Source organism: Mercenaria mercenaria, chromosome 9 (assembly GCF_021730395.1).
Source record: "Mercenaria mercenaria strain notata chromosome 9, MADL_Memer_1, whole genome shotgun sequence".
Lineage (NCBI taxonomy): Eukaryota > Metazoa > Mollusca > Bivalvia > Venerida > Veneridae > Mercenaria > Mercenaria mercenaria.
In genome coordinates this window covers 71,288,934-71,307,398 of record NC_069369.1, presented here as the reverse complement: position 1 = coordinate 71,307,398, position 18,465 = coordinate 71,288,934, and the positions used below count along the sequence as shown (strand labels likewise).

At 33.3% G+C, this 18,465-nt stretch overlaps 1 long non-coding RNA gene across 2 annotated transcripts; it reads right to left on the bottom strand.

The window, feature by feature from the left end:
- Positions 1-6,946: 6,946 nt before the first annotated feature.
- Positions 6,947-16,845, bottom strand: LOC128559576 (uncharacterized). Of its 2 annotated transcripts, none has more exons than XR_008372478.1 (3): positions 16,705-16,845; positions 10,170-10,375; positions 6,947-7,069 (listed from the first exon to the last, which is right to left on the bottom strand). It is a non-coding gene; the product is annotated as an uncharacterized LOC128559576 (long non-coding RNA). The 2 variants fall into 2 exon arrangements; XR_008372479.1 differs by lacking the exon at positions 16,705-16,845 and adding an exon at positions 13,694-13,714.
- Positions 16,846-18,465: the final 1,620 nt, after the last annotated feature.

Below are 18,465 nucleotides of genomic sequence, written 5' to 3'. Positions count from 1 at the left end.
ATTATAAGCAAGTGTTTCAGTTAAATAAATTATACTCATTAATTCCACAGTCGTTATGTCAATACGCGCGGGTAAATTAATCTATATATGTAACAGTTTTATGGTCGTTAGAAGTCTCCTTTGGCTCAGTGTTTCTGTAGTTTTCAATATTTTCCTGTCATTTAGATATATGCATTAAGGTCGTCTATATTCGGAGGTTATGATGTTGGTAAGTAGAGAAATCGAACTTCGTCGATGATAGGCGCTTTCGCGCACTCGACGTGGATTCGATTACTTGTTCAAGGAAAAATAGTTGTTATTGACGTTTTCTTAATTTTTGTGTTCATGAAAGGTAGATGTATAGGTAGGGGTTTTCTATCGAACTCAATTAGTCGGCGAACGTACACAAGCGAAATACAGTCGAGCGAAAAGGTAGGTGCCATATTCACCTCCTTTGCGTCTAGTCTAGGTCGATACTTTATAAGAAACAATACCTATCTAATTTATCGCACTTAACATAGTCTTAATATAGTTCAAATCTAGATAGCAAGTACCGCAGTCAAACGGGCAAACTATTATATCTTCCAAAATTAAACATCTGATGAATTTTTAAAAGACGTTTTTTTTAGCATATAGTGGAAAACAATTTAAAAAGGTAAAATTAGAAATAAGAAACTTGAAGCATATTTTTAAAAAATCGTCATGTTTTAGAATGTTTTCATATATATTACAAGGATACAGTATTTATACGTCATGTCTTTGTACGTTTTCATAACACGGTTACATTAAATGCGTCATGTCTTTGTATGTTTTCATATTCATTACACGGTTACAGTAGATGCGTCATGTCTTTGTATGTTTTCATATTCATTACACGGTTACAGTAAATGTGTCATGTCTTTGTATGTTTTCATATTCATTACACAGTTACAGTAAATGCGTCATGTGTTTGCACGTTTTCATATTTATTACACGGTGACAGTAAATGCGTCTATTCTTTGTATGTTTTCATATTTATTACACAGTGACAGTAAATATGTCATGGCTTTTTATGTTTTCGTAATTATTACACGGTTACAGCATATGCATGATATCTTTGTATATTTTCATAATTATTTAAAACTCGGTTACAATGAATAACAAGACAAAATTAAACCTATTTCCATTGCAACCACATGAAATGTACGTCAATGCTGTTTATTGTTTAAAAGTTTGCGTCTGCAGTTTGCTTCAGTATATAAAGGCAAGTGCGGAAGTAATTTTTCAAAGTCATGCACAAAAAAGGAAAAAAAAATACAATGTTTACTGAACAGCAGTTGTGTTAAGTTTTCCGACAGGTAACTGGTAATATTGTGCAGTATTGTAGGCTTCCGAAATATATTTAACAGAGGTTTCATTGTATGAACTGATCCGATGCCACATGAGATTTCTCTCTTACTGTTATCAATTGCTGTACGAAGCATGTGCTGTCTTTTATTTATCATTAAACAATTTGATCGTTGACATTTCAACAAGTTACTTACAAACAAAATTAGAAGAAAACGAAAAAAGAAAAATTAGGAGCGACTCGCTTAATTCAACAGTTGCACTATTAACTCCGAATATATGAAAGGAAATCAGAAGGTTCTTTATGAGCTAGGTATTCCTTTCAATACGCAAGAATTTGTAAGCTACATGTACAACATGTAGGAGTATTATTTTCCTTTTAGCCGACTTATTTCTATATAGTTGTCACATTGTCAAATTCTGTGTTTTCAAAGTTTTAAAACATCATCTGTTTGTTGATAAAGTTCACTTAAGTAAATGTCGAAGTTTCCGAAAGGCATTTGATCTTTTTCGTTTGTTGTTACTGACCAAATAAGGTTCTTCTCAACTCCATCTGCAGTAATTATGCGTGCTTTCTCCATGCCTAGAGAACAATGTGCATAGTTTGAAGTACCTAGTCACCTATAATGTGTTACCCCAAGTCACTTTTTTCGGTTCAAATAACTCTTTTTTTAAGAGAATGATCCTTTGATTTTTTTTCAGATTGTGATCTTTGATGCAGCTACCTATATAAGTAGTTCCTACTTGAAGTATATATTTTAGTTACAGCGCTTCCTTAAAGAGGTTATATGACGTGTACAATATTTCTTTTTCAGTCAACTAACAGCTGGAGGCTACCCTTTCCTCTTTGATTATGTATGATTATATTTCTGATTGTGTTAGCCAGAAAAGTTAGATGATTCAAGGACTAACAGTTCTTAAAGCACATTGGAAATAGGATGCTTTGATATACATGTATGTCTTTTGTCGTCTCCCGATGGGCCATTAATCGTGTTTTTTATATTCTGTCTCCTGTGCATTAATTGCATACGTACATGTTGTTATGCATACTTTTAATACACTTTTACAAGAACATTTTTGTGTATTACATATGTATCATGCCCTATGTTAACATTACTTGTGAAAGATATTACCCTGGCGCAGATAAATTTTATTTACACTGTCTTGGTACCATAGAATATGGTGGGAATAAAGACATATAACATATACACATCCATGCATATACTGCTATGTGGTCCTGGTCAGAGGACAGCATTCTTGAAACGAGGCTTTATCTATTGGATATTAATACTGTGATTTATATGAATATTTATCATAGTAATATTATTATATTGGTAGATATTTGGACTGCAGAACGAAGTTCTTGAGCATGCACAGATCTGGAAATACAAGCATGTCAGAAATTGAAGATTTTCCCAGCAATGTGACTGCAGCAAGTGATGACACCAGCTCACAATTTTCCACATCAGTGCTGCCATATGGACTTTCTCAAAAGGTGGTACAGACTCTCGTAGCTGGAGTAGCTGCCGTAATTATTATTTTTGAAGTAATTGCTGTACGAATACTAAGCCGCTGTAAAAGGGTACCATATCAGTGTTTGCAGCTATCCATTAGTTATATTTTAAGTGACTTAGTTGGAGGAATACTTTTCATTGTTTACACTTTGTTAATAGTATTTGGCTTAAATACGGACCTTCTCCAAAATTTACGTCTTGCAACATTTGGAATTATGCATAACATCTCGGCAGCATCGATAACTGCAATAATCTTGGAGAAAGTTTTTGCTTTAAAGGCAAATTTGAAGTATACGCTAGTACTGAAAAATATTAAAATCAATATAGTCATTGTCTCAATATGGGTTGTACATGTACTAATAACAGTATGTGTAATATGTGTAAGTTTTTATCAAAATTGCAATTTGATATTGCTCAGCTGTGACTTATGGGAGGTAAACAAAGCTGCAAAATATGCTAGCGGAGTAATCATGGTCATATATGACGTCATCCTGATTATAGCGAACTCTGTTATTTATAGAATTGCTAGACGCCATGCTACACAGATAGATGCAATGGAACGCACAACACACAGCGACGGAATAAGAAACTCTGCAAGTATCAGTGAACGACAATATGCTTCGTTACAGATCATTTTAAGACTTGTAGCAGCTAACGTGCTCCTAAAAACGCCAGCCATTGTCATTATGCTTATTAGTTCAAACGTCTCAAGTTTACGCGATGAAACGACAACGCGGGTATTCCGTTCTGTCAGCTATATGTGTATCCAAATAAACGCATTCATAAACCTTTATCTATATATTTGGAAAATGAAAGAATGTAGAATGATTTTCTATTTCATTGTTGCAAAATGGTTTAAAAAATATGAAAGACGAGCACAAATATTACGTACCGAAGTGTATGACATCGTGGTTGCCTCAAGACATAATTAAACTGTAGCATGTGTCCGGTTTTTAAACTTCTTTAACCTATTTATTAAATTTTAGGCGTTAGTTTTTTTACCCTCCTCCGAATTTTATATTGATTTAAAAAGATTCTTTTTGACGGATATATAGTACTCTGTCTGTTCTCGTCCAACTACTTAGCTAAATAGGACGACGCAGAACTACGGATCGCGGAGTCACGAGTTTGATCCCTGGGCGAAGTGAATGTTCTGCATGACCACTTATTAAAAGCATTGTGTCAGAAATCATTTGTCCTCTACCTCTGTTCTTGTGGGGAAGTTGTAAGTTACTTACGGAGAACAGGTTAGTACTTGTACAGAATCCATGAACACAGGTTAGGTAAATGCTCGCCGTTACATAACTGAATTTCTGTTAAAAAAGGCACTTAATCTGTCTGTAATCATTCATATAATCGTTACAGTATTTATTTAGAAGTGGCGAGAGTAACAGTTCTCTAGTTGCATTTGATATGAGTTTTAATATATGGGACATCACTTTAATATTTATGGTTTTAAGCAGTCATAAAACGATTCAAGAAAGACTTTTCCTTCTGACTTACTGTTTTAGAATTAAAGTTATATGGCAAGACAATCTACAAGTAAATAAGAAGTAAAAGAATTTAGAGTTTAGTTCCATTGATTGTATATATATATATGTGTGTGTGATATTGTATTTCTGTAGTCAAACCATCTCTTTGTAAGTTTATTATGTACATTAATACATAGCAACATCTCAGAAACTATTGTGATCTTGCAAAGGAAAATTGTGAAAAGCAACAAACAAAAGACGCAAACAGTTTTAGAGTATACAATGCCTGTTTCCTTTAAGCACAGATGTTAGAATATGAAGATAAAATTATCACTATGCCATACGCATTGTTTTTCTAAACAAAAAGGTCATTTCAAGTTTATCAATGAATGTGACTAGATCACCTCCATCGTCCTAAATTATGTTGTGACACCAAATGCTATGGAGAAATATGTGCATTATTAATTGAATGCCTCTTTTATGATTAATTTTAGGGGCAATATAAATAAAAAGCACTTTCTGACAATGCAAGTTTTTAAGACGTACAATTGAGAGATGATATAGTTACTGTATTAAACAGATTATATTCTAACCGTTGTAATGTAAACTGTATACCAGATCACGCTTAGGTATGCCGGCCACACGAAGAAATGGATTCTAACGAGCCTTGAGATGATCCTTTGGAGCCAAGTAACGCACTAGCAATCTCGGCCACGTTTTAATTGAAAATGAATTACACGTAAGCAATATCAGTGATATCTGTTTAATTTTAGGCATTTTGGATGGATGACAGGAATCATCTTGACCGAATTTTGCAACAGCATAACGTCAGGTAAAATAAGTATTTTAAACCTGACTATGTCTAAGGAACGAGCGGGAAATATCTGTTCATGCAGTCTTATTGGTTACACAAAAACTGCAAACTAGATGGAATCAGTATAAAGAATAATCGCAATAATAATCTCTTCAATATTAATGCCTACAAATGTGTTACTCAGATCATGCAGAAGATCGTTCATGTCAAATATATGAAACTGTTTCCTGCCACAAACGATTTAATGTTTCGTATGTGTTGTGTAACTCTTCGTTTGTCTTAATTGTATATATTTTTGAATTTCATTTTTTGAATAAAATTAAAATTTAAGCATTTTGTTTCTGTATTCTGAAACCACTAATGTTTTTTGGCACAGTAAGGTCAAACCTAAGTCAATTGCTATAGTGCTATGTCTCGTAAATATTGGTACATAGTTTTCACAGCCATTGAACGATGGAACATGGTTGGGATTTATGTGCACCATTACCAGTTCAAACTACCAAGATAGGTTCTGGCAAAGGACCGTTCCAGGCATTTTCTTACTTGATTTAGATACCTTGTCGAACATTTATATACCCATACATGTTATAGGATTCACATACGTGTGAACCAGAAATGACCTTCATCCATCTTTCCGTTCAAGACTTATCAGAGATCGACATGGTGACTCTGGTATATCCCCTCTTAAACATCGTTTATTGGGGATTAATAAATATATTTTGATAATAAATCTGATTTAAGGTTTTGTATTTTTCTTTAATTTAATACATTTTTGTGATTTCTAAAATGGTCGAAAAATGAGTAAAGTTGATAAAATGGTTTCTATTTACAAATGTATTATAATCATTAAAATCTAGTACGTTTACAGGAAAAAAAGGGGACTTAAGTACTTCCTCATTTTATTAAATAATTTATTTGTTTATTACGGACGGATAACTATGTAAATTGCATCATGCTTGAAGCTGATTCAGTTATATTTTGGGGCAAATTAATATACGTTATGTTAAATTTTGAAATCTTTATAACGTTACAATCATGATGAAAAAAATAGGTCGTTGAAAACTAAACTTTTGTAAAGTTTCTGTTAAACAAAATGGACGATTGAATACTAGGTTATTAAGTACTCAGTGAAAATCTAGCGCCTCAGATTTTCTGATCCGCATTGCTGGACCATTTTATTTGTACAAGTTAGGCAAATTTTCAAGTCAATACCTTGAATATAACATAAAAAAGTCAGTTACGATTCAATACACTGGAATATCGATATAAAATGACATTTGATCTATCATGTGTCTGCATGAATTGTTAACAAGGTTAACAATGACAATTCCTTGTAAATTATCAATAAAAAATAAATACACTGTACAACTATACGTACATACAAAATTTGAATAAGAAGCAAATGTTCGAGTTTGTTTGATTAATTACTAATGGAAAGTACAACATTTTGATGCCACTAGCAGCGGCTACATTTGAACTTAGTTAAAGAAAGAAAAAAAGAGAAAGACCCCCCCAAACAACATCAACAACAAAAAACAACAGACTTTACTATACCTTAAAACTGTTAAATAATACTATATCTGCAAGTATCCCTATTCCCTAGGTAATCTGTTTCTTTCTAAGATCTACATTTGCACTTCTAATTCAGAAAAATGCTTTCATATTCGTTAGAACTTATAATACTTATGATCTTCATCATTTCCTTTCTTTGTTCATGAACTAACAAGAACTAAAAATTAAAAATGTTTTTCTAACTTCTTAAACTTCAGATTTTCCAGACATTGCCCTTTAGATAACAAAAGCGTTGCCGAGAATTAAGTAAAACTGAAGACTTTAGAAAGTTCTTGATTAACGACTTTTTTATTGTGATAGATACAAATCATTTTCAAGCTTTATAAAGAAAGAACTGTTGAGGAATCTTCGAAGACGATGTTTTTGCAATATTGTTTGATGTACATGATGCTCTGAAAAAGAAATAAAGCATCATTAGAATATACAAATTAATACAAGAAAGCAAGAAAGCTGATTTAGCTGCTTAATTATAGAGTTATGTTTTGTGAACTTATATTTACTATTTTGACAATGAACAACATATTAAAGGCGGTCAATCACATTTGAACAACATTGTATGAAATTTTTTCAGTTTTCATATATTCCGTTAGAGATTATTTTAAAGAGCAAAAAGACTCATTACATAAAGTTAGATCCCTATTGGAAATGTGTATTTTATTACTTTTTGTGGAATTTTGTAATTACCTCCCTTTAATATTAAGGTACTGGAAAAGCGTTTTCTTTCTTTTGATTTCAGTATATAGTTTCTAGTTTTACATTTGCATTTGATAAATATTGAGATATACAAAAAGGCAAGTTCTAAAACAACGTGTAACTTTGGAATGCATCTATTTTCAAGTTATCTTGGTTGCGCAACCGAGATAGACAAAGAGAGGTAATGATTGTTTAATAAACTTGCATTTCTTATTAATTTTTGCAAAACATGTACTTTTCAATGCAAATCTTTGACAACTTTAATACAGTTGTGCTTATATTAATATTATTCCTAGGCAAAATATGTTTATTTAATCTATACTTCTAAAAAAATTAACGCTATCTTTGTTTAGCAACCAGGGCCCAGTTGTTCGAAACTTTAACAGAGGATTAAGCTAACGGATGATTAACTTTTAGGGTTACTTTTTGACTTTTTAGAAGACTTAGAAAAACAAATGTATGAGTTAAGAATTACGAAATTTGAAAATTCTTTACAATAAAATCAAAACATCATACTAGTGTTTCCCACCAAGACTAGTGTTTTCAAAATTTAACCAGTGGTTAGTTTAAGAGCCGGTTAAAGTTTGAAATTTGAAAATTCTTTACAATAAAATCAAAACATCATACTAGAGTTTCCCACAAAGACTAGTGTTTTCAAAATTTTAACCGCCGGTTAAAGTTTCGAACAACTGGCCCCAGGATAGGAAAAACAAATTTTAAAACTATTTTCAGTGAAAATTTGATAATATTATGTATTAAGAACTCGGTGAACATGAAAAGTACAAATGATCAGTTGGTTAAGTTTTGAACAAATGCATAAGTTGACCAAAATCTGAATTATCACCTTTAAGCATATGCTCTATGTTGACCGAAATCTAATTAATGACCTTTAAGCATATGCTCTGTGACCTATATATCATCTACACTCCAGGTATTATGACAGGGCGTCTGTAACATTGCTAATATTACAAGTCGGTTAAAGTTAAAACAAACTGCGAACATCAGCACTTACATTGTAAATGTCTGCATCACAAATTTGTAAATGTTAACCCTTTTATCACAGCTATTACTGCGAACGTCAGCTGCCTCTATCACAAGTCGGTTAAGTCACAGCTGTAACTGAGAACATCAGCTCTTACATTGTCAATGTCTGTAACATAGCTGTAACTGCGACCGTCAACTGCCTGTATCATAATTTGGTAAAAGTTAAACAGTTGTTAACGTCCACTGTCATAGCCTTACTGTACATGTGCCAACAAGTTTATGGTAACAGTTACACATTTCTGTATATCCTAAGCAACTTCAATGTGCATTCCGCTACTGATATAAATTCTGATGCTTTGAAATGCGGAGTAAATAGGTTTTGTGCCATTTTGATTCGAACATTGACACAAAGCCTTTAACAATTGCCGTTCGACAAAAAGATTAATTTCTATCGATGGTTTAAGAGGAAACGGCGTTTCAAAGAAGGCGTTTTTCAAATGATAAAATAAAATAGTCATAGTTCATTTTAGGAAAGAAAAACAAGAGTTAATATCAAACAGGTAAAGTCACGCCCCCCCCCCAAAAAAAACGCAGCCTCCCTAAAGTGTAATCCACAGTAAAGCAGTGTATCAGTGTCTGCATAGTATACCTAGGACAGGCTACTCTATGTCTTTCAGGTAATGGATATCCCGGATAGAAAATTGTATACTGTTAAGGGTGAATGTTCAGAGGGACTGGTGTAAGCAATGTGCTTACATGCAAATTTTTCTGTATTTCATATTGACAGTCTTTAAATCTTCTGAATTCCTCTCGTATAGCACCAGACCATGTCTTCATACCATTTTTTTTTCATTTTATAATCTAATCCTTCTGTTGGCAAGTCATTGAAAATAAATTAATGTCAAAGTTTTATTAACGAGCAATGGCTCCTTTTCCTTTCTTTTTGAAAATAATCGAAAGAAAACAAAACAACATCACTGACCTGTTACACTTAAACTTTAGTGCATGTCTATTATTTTACAATATTTTGTGATACAACATTGTCCTCTTAAAAATGATGTTAGCTGGTAGAATATTGTCATTTATTTGTAATCCATGAATTAAAGAAAATGTGGTTGAGGCTGTAAGATAAATAAAGATTCAAAAATGTATAAATGTACTGAAATTGTAAATAAATCTGGCTAAAAGTATGGCAAATTTCAGACATCTACTTTTAATGATATTAAAGAGATATTTCAATACTTCTTTCATTAAGTAGATACCCTTTAAATTTCTACATTTTCAAACGGTAAATAAAAGAAAAAAGCAAGGGAACTTTTAATTGAATTAAATTATGACTATTATAATTATGTAGTTGTGAAAATATGTGCAAAATCGTCCAAGCTCTATTTTATCTGATTTTATCTTGTCTGAAGTAAAACTAAAAAGAAACAACGTTTTCATAAGAAGATTATCTAAGTGTATAAAGTGCAAAGAACATAATGGTTTACAAATGTCTGTTATAGATATAATCATTGCTACATAACAATCACTGTTATGTTGAATGTATGTTATAATGGGTCATTTCGACCTAGTTCATAAATATGTATCGTTCATATTACACGAAAGAGAAATAAAATAAAATAAACTGTAACCAAGAAATGGAGCGTTTCTGGTTGTTCTACAGCTCCATTTAATGAACCGTTTGGTTTAAGAATAAGTATATATAAGACGTATCAAATGTAATCTGGTTAGCCCAACAGAGTACCCTCAAACGAAAACGTCATTTTCCTGACTACCAAAATTGAATTAATAAAAATAATTAGAGTTGCAAACCGTTTTAGCCGCTCTAGCCGTACTTAAAGCCTAAAAGGCCGCCGCCCTTGTTACTAGAGTGTTCATCCAAGCCAGTATCATCCAAGCCAGTATCATGCATGTCATCCATGTCATTTTCAGCAGCATGCATTTTGTCCATCGGCAATGTTGCTGCCTCCGCAGCTACTAGAATGGCGAGCACTAGTAACACGTGCATAGCAGTTAGCCTGGAAAAGAATATTTCTTTTGTAATTTTTTTAGGGAGGCATGGTGTAAGCGGGTGAGGGTGGGGGGGGGGGGGGGGGGGGGGGGGGGGGGAGGGGAGAATCTGTACATCTATATACATTCTTTACATTTGTATCGTGACACACAAAACTAAAATTCAAGTTTAAACAAATTTTAAAGGTGGTTAATCAGATTTTGGTCAACTAATAGATTTGTTCAAAACTTAGTCAACTGATTATCTACACTTATTTGTGTACACCGAGTTCTTAATACACTGGAAGTATTTTTGAAATTTTATTTTCCTATCCTGGTTGTCCAACCAAGATAGCGTTATTTAAGTATTAGTACAAATTAAATAAGCATATTTTGACTGAAGAATAATATTAATATAAACACTATTGTATTAAAGTTGTCAAAGATTTGCATGGAAAAGAACATATTCCGTCAAAAGGGATGCAAGTTATGAAATTAATATTACCTCCCTTTGTCTATCTTGGTTGCACACCCAAGACAGGTTGAAAATAGATGAATTCCGAAGCCACATTCTGTTTTCAAACTTGCCTTTTGTTTCAGAAATATCCCAATATTTATCAAAAGCAAATGCAAAAGTAGAAATTATATTGAAATAAAAAGAAATAGACCGCTTATTAAAATACCTTTATATTAAAGGGAAGTAAATACAAAATGTCATAGAAAGTAAAAAGCATGTTTTTCTCCAATAGGGATCTTATTCTATGTAATGGATAGTTTTGTTCCTTAAATAGATCTCTAACAGAATATATGAAATCTGAAAAATGACATAAAATGTGCTCAGATGTGATTGACCACCTTTAACTTAATCACAAATGTAAAATGACATAAAACGTGCTCAGATGTGATTGACCATCTTTAACTTAATCACGAATGTAATATAATGAATGTTAGATAATACAAACTGTAAATGAATATTATTTAAACTTATATGTGTATGGTATATATAAGTAACACATTTTGTATGCAGTGATTTTATATTATATCATAGTACAAGCGCGTGTTAATTAAGAAACACTAGAATAACTTTGTTTTTCGGTTTTATTTACAGTTGCTAAAACGCTTTACTTTCTTTTTAATGTTGTTCTAGAAAGTAAAGTAAATGAATCTTAACTGTGGCGAATTTACACTAGAACCCTATGGGAAATGTTTAACTGGTCTATAACCTCTACCATCATGTGCATTCTCTATTTTATGTGTAATAAACGTAGAACAAACACGTCCATAAACCGTATTTCTATCTTACTATAAGCTAGTGCTGCCGCCTAACGGCTCCGCTTCCGCCATCTTGGACCAATTCATAATCGCAACCATTTTTTTAACATAAAGTACCAGTGGAGACAATGATTGCTATATACAATTATATATAAGGATGCGTGAACAAGTAACATAAGTTATGGTACGGATACGAACAAGAGGGCCATGATGGCCCTATATCGCTCACCTGAGTATCATTGCTCTTAATGATAAGATCAAGTTTTGACATAGATCACATAGACATACACATTAAATATCATCTGGATAAATATTTATTTGTAACAGTCCCTTTGGGCCACGTACTAGTCAGGGCCAATCTCCATACCAAGTTTGAGGGTCCTAGGCTCAAATGCTGCATTTTTGTATTAGCATGACTATTCCTTACCCTGGAAGACTTAAATAACATTTAAAACCAATCTCATTAGATACATAAAATAAAGGTAGGTAATTTGTCATAAATTCAGTCAAAAGTTATCTACCCTAATTGTCCGAGTCCATCTTATGGCATAAATGATATTTTGAATCAGTATCTTCATTGGTTACTGAGATACATCCATTTTAATTTTAAACAAAGGGAGGTAATTTGACATAAAAACAGTCCATAGTTATCTACCTTGATTGTCTCAGTCCAACTAATGATTATAATGAAATTTCAAATGAGTCCTATAAATACTTATGGGAGATAAATCCATTTTTATTAAAATCATGGGAGAAAATCATGCATTGGTATATGCATGTAGAAGATACAGAGTACAAGCGTTTACAACAATATATCAGAAAAGTAAGTAAAAGTAGAAATTTCTTAACATGGAAGACATAAATAACGTTTCAAACCAATCTCATTAGAAGCTGCTAGGTATATTAATTTACATAAAAAATAAAGGGAGGTAATTTGTCATAAATTCAGTCAATATGTATCTTCACTGTTTGTCCAAGTCCATCTAATGGCATAAATGAAATTTCAGATCCGTATCCTTATTAGTTACGGAAATATACCCATTTTAATTTGAAATAAAGGGAGGTAATTTGACATAACATCAGTCCATAGTTATCTAACCTAATTGTCTGAGTCCAACTAATCACAATAATGAAATTTCAAATGAGTCCTATAAGTACTTACTAAGGCAATCAGATATAAAATAACTCCAGAACCTATGATAGGATCTGACAGATTCATCATGGAATCCAAGATTTATTGTTATTGAAGATATTTTGGAAGTTTATATCAAATCAAACCATAAATGAAGTCTCTATATGGCTGCAAAAGCAAACATAATAGCAAATTATGGATTTATATGGGCCATAACTCTGGAACCCATGATGAGATCTGGCCAGTTTTCGAACGCAACCGAGATATTATGCCAATACAAGTTGTGTGCAAATTTAATTAAAGTTGATTGCAAAATGATGTCTCTATCGTGTTCACAAGCAAAAAACAGCAAATTTTGGCCTCTTAAGGGGCCATAACTCTGAAATCCATGATGGGATCTGGCCAGTTTTCGAAAGGAACCGAGATATTATACCAATACAAGTTGTGTGCAAGTTTGATTAAAGTTGATTGCAAAATGTTGTATCTATCGTGTTCACAAGGCAAAACTAACAAATTTTGGCCTTTTAAGGGGCCATAACTCTTGAACCCATGATGGGATCTGGCCAGTTATCGAAAGGAACAAAGATATTATGCCAATACAAGTTGTGTGCAAATTTTATTAAAGTTGATTGCAAAATGTGGTCTCTATCATGTTCACAAGCCAAAAATGACAAATTTTGGCCCTTTAACTCAATAATACCTGCAGCCATATCGCCGCTTAATTACTAGCATCAATTTTCCGATACATTCCTGAGCCACTTATCAATTTGTCTGCTTTGTATGCCTGTGGATTTTCACTGATAATCAATAATCGATAAGATCTAGGCATCCTTTGATCAATATTAGGGACAAACATCTGTTTATAACAGATGAATAAAACTGAAATTTTCACATCTGATACTACAATTTGTGATCTATTCAATAAATTTAAATTTACTATTACTTCAATTTGCAAAATTGTTTCACAGGCCTACTGAAGTAACACGCATATGGAAAACTGCAATATACAAGAAAGATTTGACATAAAAAACAGCCATTATTTGATTATTTTGTATTTATTCAAATATCATTTATTGCTAAACTTTAAAGCAAATGGCATTATAAAAGAACAGAATTATGCTCTATTTAATAAAATTTGAAATACTGAATCAAAAAGAAAGACTCTGCAGTATAATAGAATGATAAGATAAAACAGGCAATACCTAGGAAATAACTTAGTTTCGATATTTAGTGATGAGTATATTGAAAATACATGCTTAAATAATAAATATTTTGATTGTTTCGATCGCTTCCGGGTTTAATAAATCTTTAATGTAAAATATTTCATCGGTTGATTTTGACAGTAGTCCAATCGTTAGTACTCTTACAAACGTAAAATCACGTCACGCGGCACACAGTACTATCAGGCAGATAGCGCATTTATGCGATCCTCGGCACGCCTGTTATCTTTTGACGGATAAATACGACATGCGGTACTCGATAAGAGTTCAAATGAACACATACATGCGATCTGCGGTCTTAATGAGTTAAGGGGCCATAACCCTTGAATCCATGATGGGATTTGGCCAGTTTTCGAAAGAAACCGAGATATTATGCCAATACAAGTTGTGTGCAAGTTTGAATAAAGTTGATTGCAAAATGTTGTCTCTATCGTGTTCACACGCCAAAAATAGCAAATTTTGGCTTTTAAGGGGCCATAACTCTGGAATCCATGACGGGATCTGGCCAGTTTTCGAAGGGAACCGAGATATTACGCCCGTACATGTTGAGCGCAAGTTTGATTAAAATCAATTACAAAATGTGGTCTCTATCATGTTTACAAAGCTAAAAATAGAACTTTTATTTTTATTTTGTAATCTTAAACATTGAGCAAGGGACCAGCTGTGGCCAGTCTTATCAAATATCTTATCGTATTGTACGACCAAAGTTTTGTCTGAACACCATTGCTGATACCAGTAAAAAAACACGTTACCAGTTTCATGTGTTCAAGCTTTTATATGTAGGCTTACGGGCAGGTAGCATGTTTTCTGTAAAAGATGTCCATATTCCAAGAAAACAGATATCACACTTTAGGCCTACGATCGATTTTAGCCGTACTATGTTTGATAAGACGGGCCCCTGTTTCTTATGCGCTACACATCGACTAATGATGGTGAATATTTGTAACAAGTTATTTCAGAATCCCTTCATGCATATAAAGACACGGAAAATGAACCGACCCTATTTCTTACATTTGACCTCTAAGTGTGACATTGGCCTTGGAGCTAGGGAATTGTGTCTTGTGCGCGACACATCGTCTCATGATGGTGAACATTTGTGACAAGTTATTGACAAGATATTTTAGAATCCCTTAATGCATAAAGAAGTTATGACACGGACACGAAATATGGACCCTTTTTTACCTCTGACCTCTTAAGTGTGACAATGACTTTAAAGGGGAAAAAAGGGAGGATGGGCATTAACTACATATTGCCTATGTGTGTGTGAAGTTTGAGAGAGATAGGTGTAATAGTATTCATTGACAAGTAATTGTGGGACCAAATTTACGAGGACACACATACAAAAGATAGACCACATGGTGACTCCTATATACCCCCTCTGCGGGTTATAATTATGAAGAAATACTACAGGAGCAAGGGAAAAGCCGATATTTAATAAATAATTGAATTGCTAACAGGCATACAGTCTTTTTTACGAAAGTCTCAAACATTTGTACAGTACTGCAAGCAAACATGCATACAGTCAAGACATCACACCGAATTCTCTTTCATCGATGGTTATAAAAAATTGGAGGCTTTAGGAATGAGTTTATTTAATTTTACCAACCTAGTATTAATCCACGAAACAGTAGGATTTATATGTAGACTATTCTTCAAGCAAGAAAATACAAATATATGTACTTTTGACGCCGAAAATGTAAAATTTCTGGACAAAATCAGTGATCAATCGATTTTTTTCTATACTTTTACCTGTAATCAGACTAACACATTATATAAAGAAACAAATCATGTTCAGCTTCCAATAAAATATAAATTTACACATCAACAATATGGGATATAAAATATATCTATGCACAATACATTTAGAAAAATCAACTTCTTCCTGAAGGTACCCACCATATTTTTCTTTGGAAACACAAGTTCTATAAAGACTATGAATAAGTACTATGAATTCTATAAGACTATGAATAAGTACTATGAACTGTATAAAAACTATAAATAAAATAGAAAAAGTGGAAAGTCCACAGGTCGCTCAATACGACAAAAACGAAAATGTTGCAGGCTCGGTTTGATTGAGCCTGTTCATGGACGGTAGTGGAAATGCATGCTACAGTACTATAGATCATTAGCTTTCCTTACTCATCAGCGTAAAGATCAAATTAAAATACGTTCGTTGTTGCTAGATGTGCCTTAACTGTGACGTCATGCTGTTGTCATTAATAAAATTGGCAGCTGTGGTTTTTGAAATTGAAATTTCTAAACATTGACTGTCTAACCTCTGGCCTCAACGTAAGCTCGAAATCATCCATAGGATTTAAACCATATATAAAAATTAGTGTGACTGTCATGCATTGCTGTCATATGTCATTTTTCAAAGTATATAGGCAAACTTTAATAAACAAATATAATCCGTATACAAGGAAGGGAACACATTTTAGTTTCTTAAATACAGATAGAGATTTGTTTCATAATAATTGATGCAATAATATAAAATGAAGCAAACTAACACCTGTCATTTTAAAAATAAAAGAAATTAAACTGTAGATTTATTAGAAGAAAAATGTAATACAAATGTATGCAAAATAAATTTAATTTCAGTTGCCTTCAATGTTAATCGTCTAACTAGAAAGTTTTGAAGTTATGTTTTCTAGATAATTATTTTCACAGATTTGATCCACTAAAATAGGTGTTTATAAATTATGTAGATTCAATAAAACAATAGAATGTAACTTACCGATCGTAGTTGTAACAAATGTTTAGTCCGATAATAGATTTGTCTCCAAGCTTTATACCGGTGAAACGAGATTATTTGCATATGCAAATATTTATCAGCGGCGAATGAAGAAGCCAGAAAAAATAAAAAAGAAGATTAATTTGTTATTGGTCAAAGGTCGAAAACCAAAGTGGTAGACGTGAATTAATGTTTTTATGTTTCTTTCGCATTAGCATGAATAACAACGGAATAATTATCTAATGCTTAGACTATTCAATCAACATTGATATATTTTCCATCAAAATAATGTGATACATTATTATATCTTTTGTCAGTTTTGTTTGCTCGAAATATTCCATCAAAGGTACTTGCGTAATAACATTTTAGTAAAAATAAATTTTAATTACATTTTACTTGTCAAATAAGTAGTTGATCTTGGCATAAGTAATTTATTGTTGTTGGATTTAACGTCGCACCGACACAATATAGGTCATATGGTGACTTATTAGCTTTGATGGTGGAGGAAGACCCCAGGTGCCCCTCCGTGCATTATTTCGTCACGTCCGGGCACCTGGGTAGAACCACCAACCTTCCGTAAGCCAGCTGGGTGGCTTCCTCACATGAATAATTCAACGCCCCGAGTGAGGGCAAGTGATTTGAAGTCAGCGACATTAAACATTCGGCCACGGAGGCCCCGATCTTAGCATAAGTTTAAAATATTGCAAAGTGATTGCTGTACAGATAGTTGTGGTACGGGATCCAAGTAAGATGATAGGACCGAAAAGCTCCTAGCAAGACACTACCGTCCATGAACAGGCTCAATCAAACCGAGTCTGCAACATTTTCGTTTTTGTCGTGTTGAGCGACCTGTGAAGTTTCCACTTTTCTCTATTTTATTATCACAGCAGCGTTGTTTGTGCCGTGTGGCGGCCGTAAAAAGTCTCCCCGAAATCAGGGCTGTTATATTTCGATCTTCTCAGATCGTTCAGCACGACTTTTATATCGTGTTATTGGTACTGTTTAGTTTCTCAACATGACCATTTCGGCCTGGGTGGTTCCAATACTCCCGCTTTCACAGCCTTGGGTATTGTTTAATCACCCCTTGGATATGGTGCCTGCTTTTTAATTTTGTCTTTTGACAGCTCCTGTGATACGCAGGCTCCATAACCTCGGATCCCCTTCCTTAATTCCAGTTTGTTTAGTTCTGCCAATTGTTTTCTCGTTTGGGGCAAACCCTTTACTTTATCTGGGGACCAAACGCCGCTCTTCATGGAATTACACGCCTCAACACGTGTAATATTGAAGGTTCCATGTTCACCGCCATTTGAATACATCTGCGGATGTCTCTAAATTGCTTTTTAAAATACTGAATCGAAAAGAAAGACTCTGCAGTATAATAGAATGATAAGATAAAACAGGCAATACCTAGAAATAACTTAGTTTCGATATTTAGTGATGAGTATATTGAAAATACATGCTTAAATAATAAATATTTTGATTGTTTCTATCGCTTCCGGGTTTAATAAATCTTTAATGTAAAATATTTCATCGGTTGATTTTGACAGTAGTCCAATCGTTAGTACTCTTACAAACGTAAAATCACGTCACGCGGCACACATTATTATCAGGCAGATAGCGCATTTATGCGATCCTCGGCACGCCTGTTATCTTTTGACGGATAAATACGACATGCGGTACTCGATAAGAGTTCAAATGAACACATACATGCGATCTGCGGCCTTAATGAGTTAAGGGGCCATAACCCTAGAATCCATGATGGGA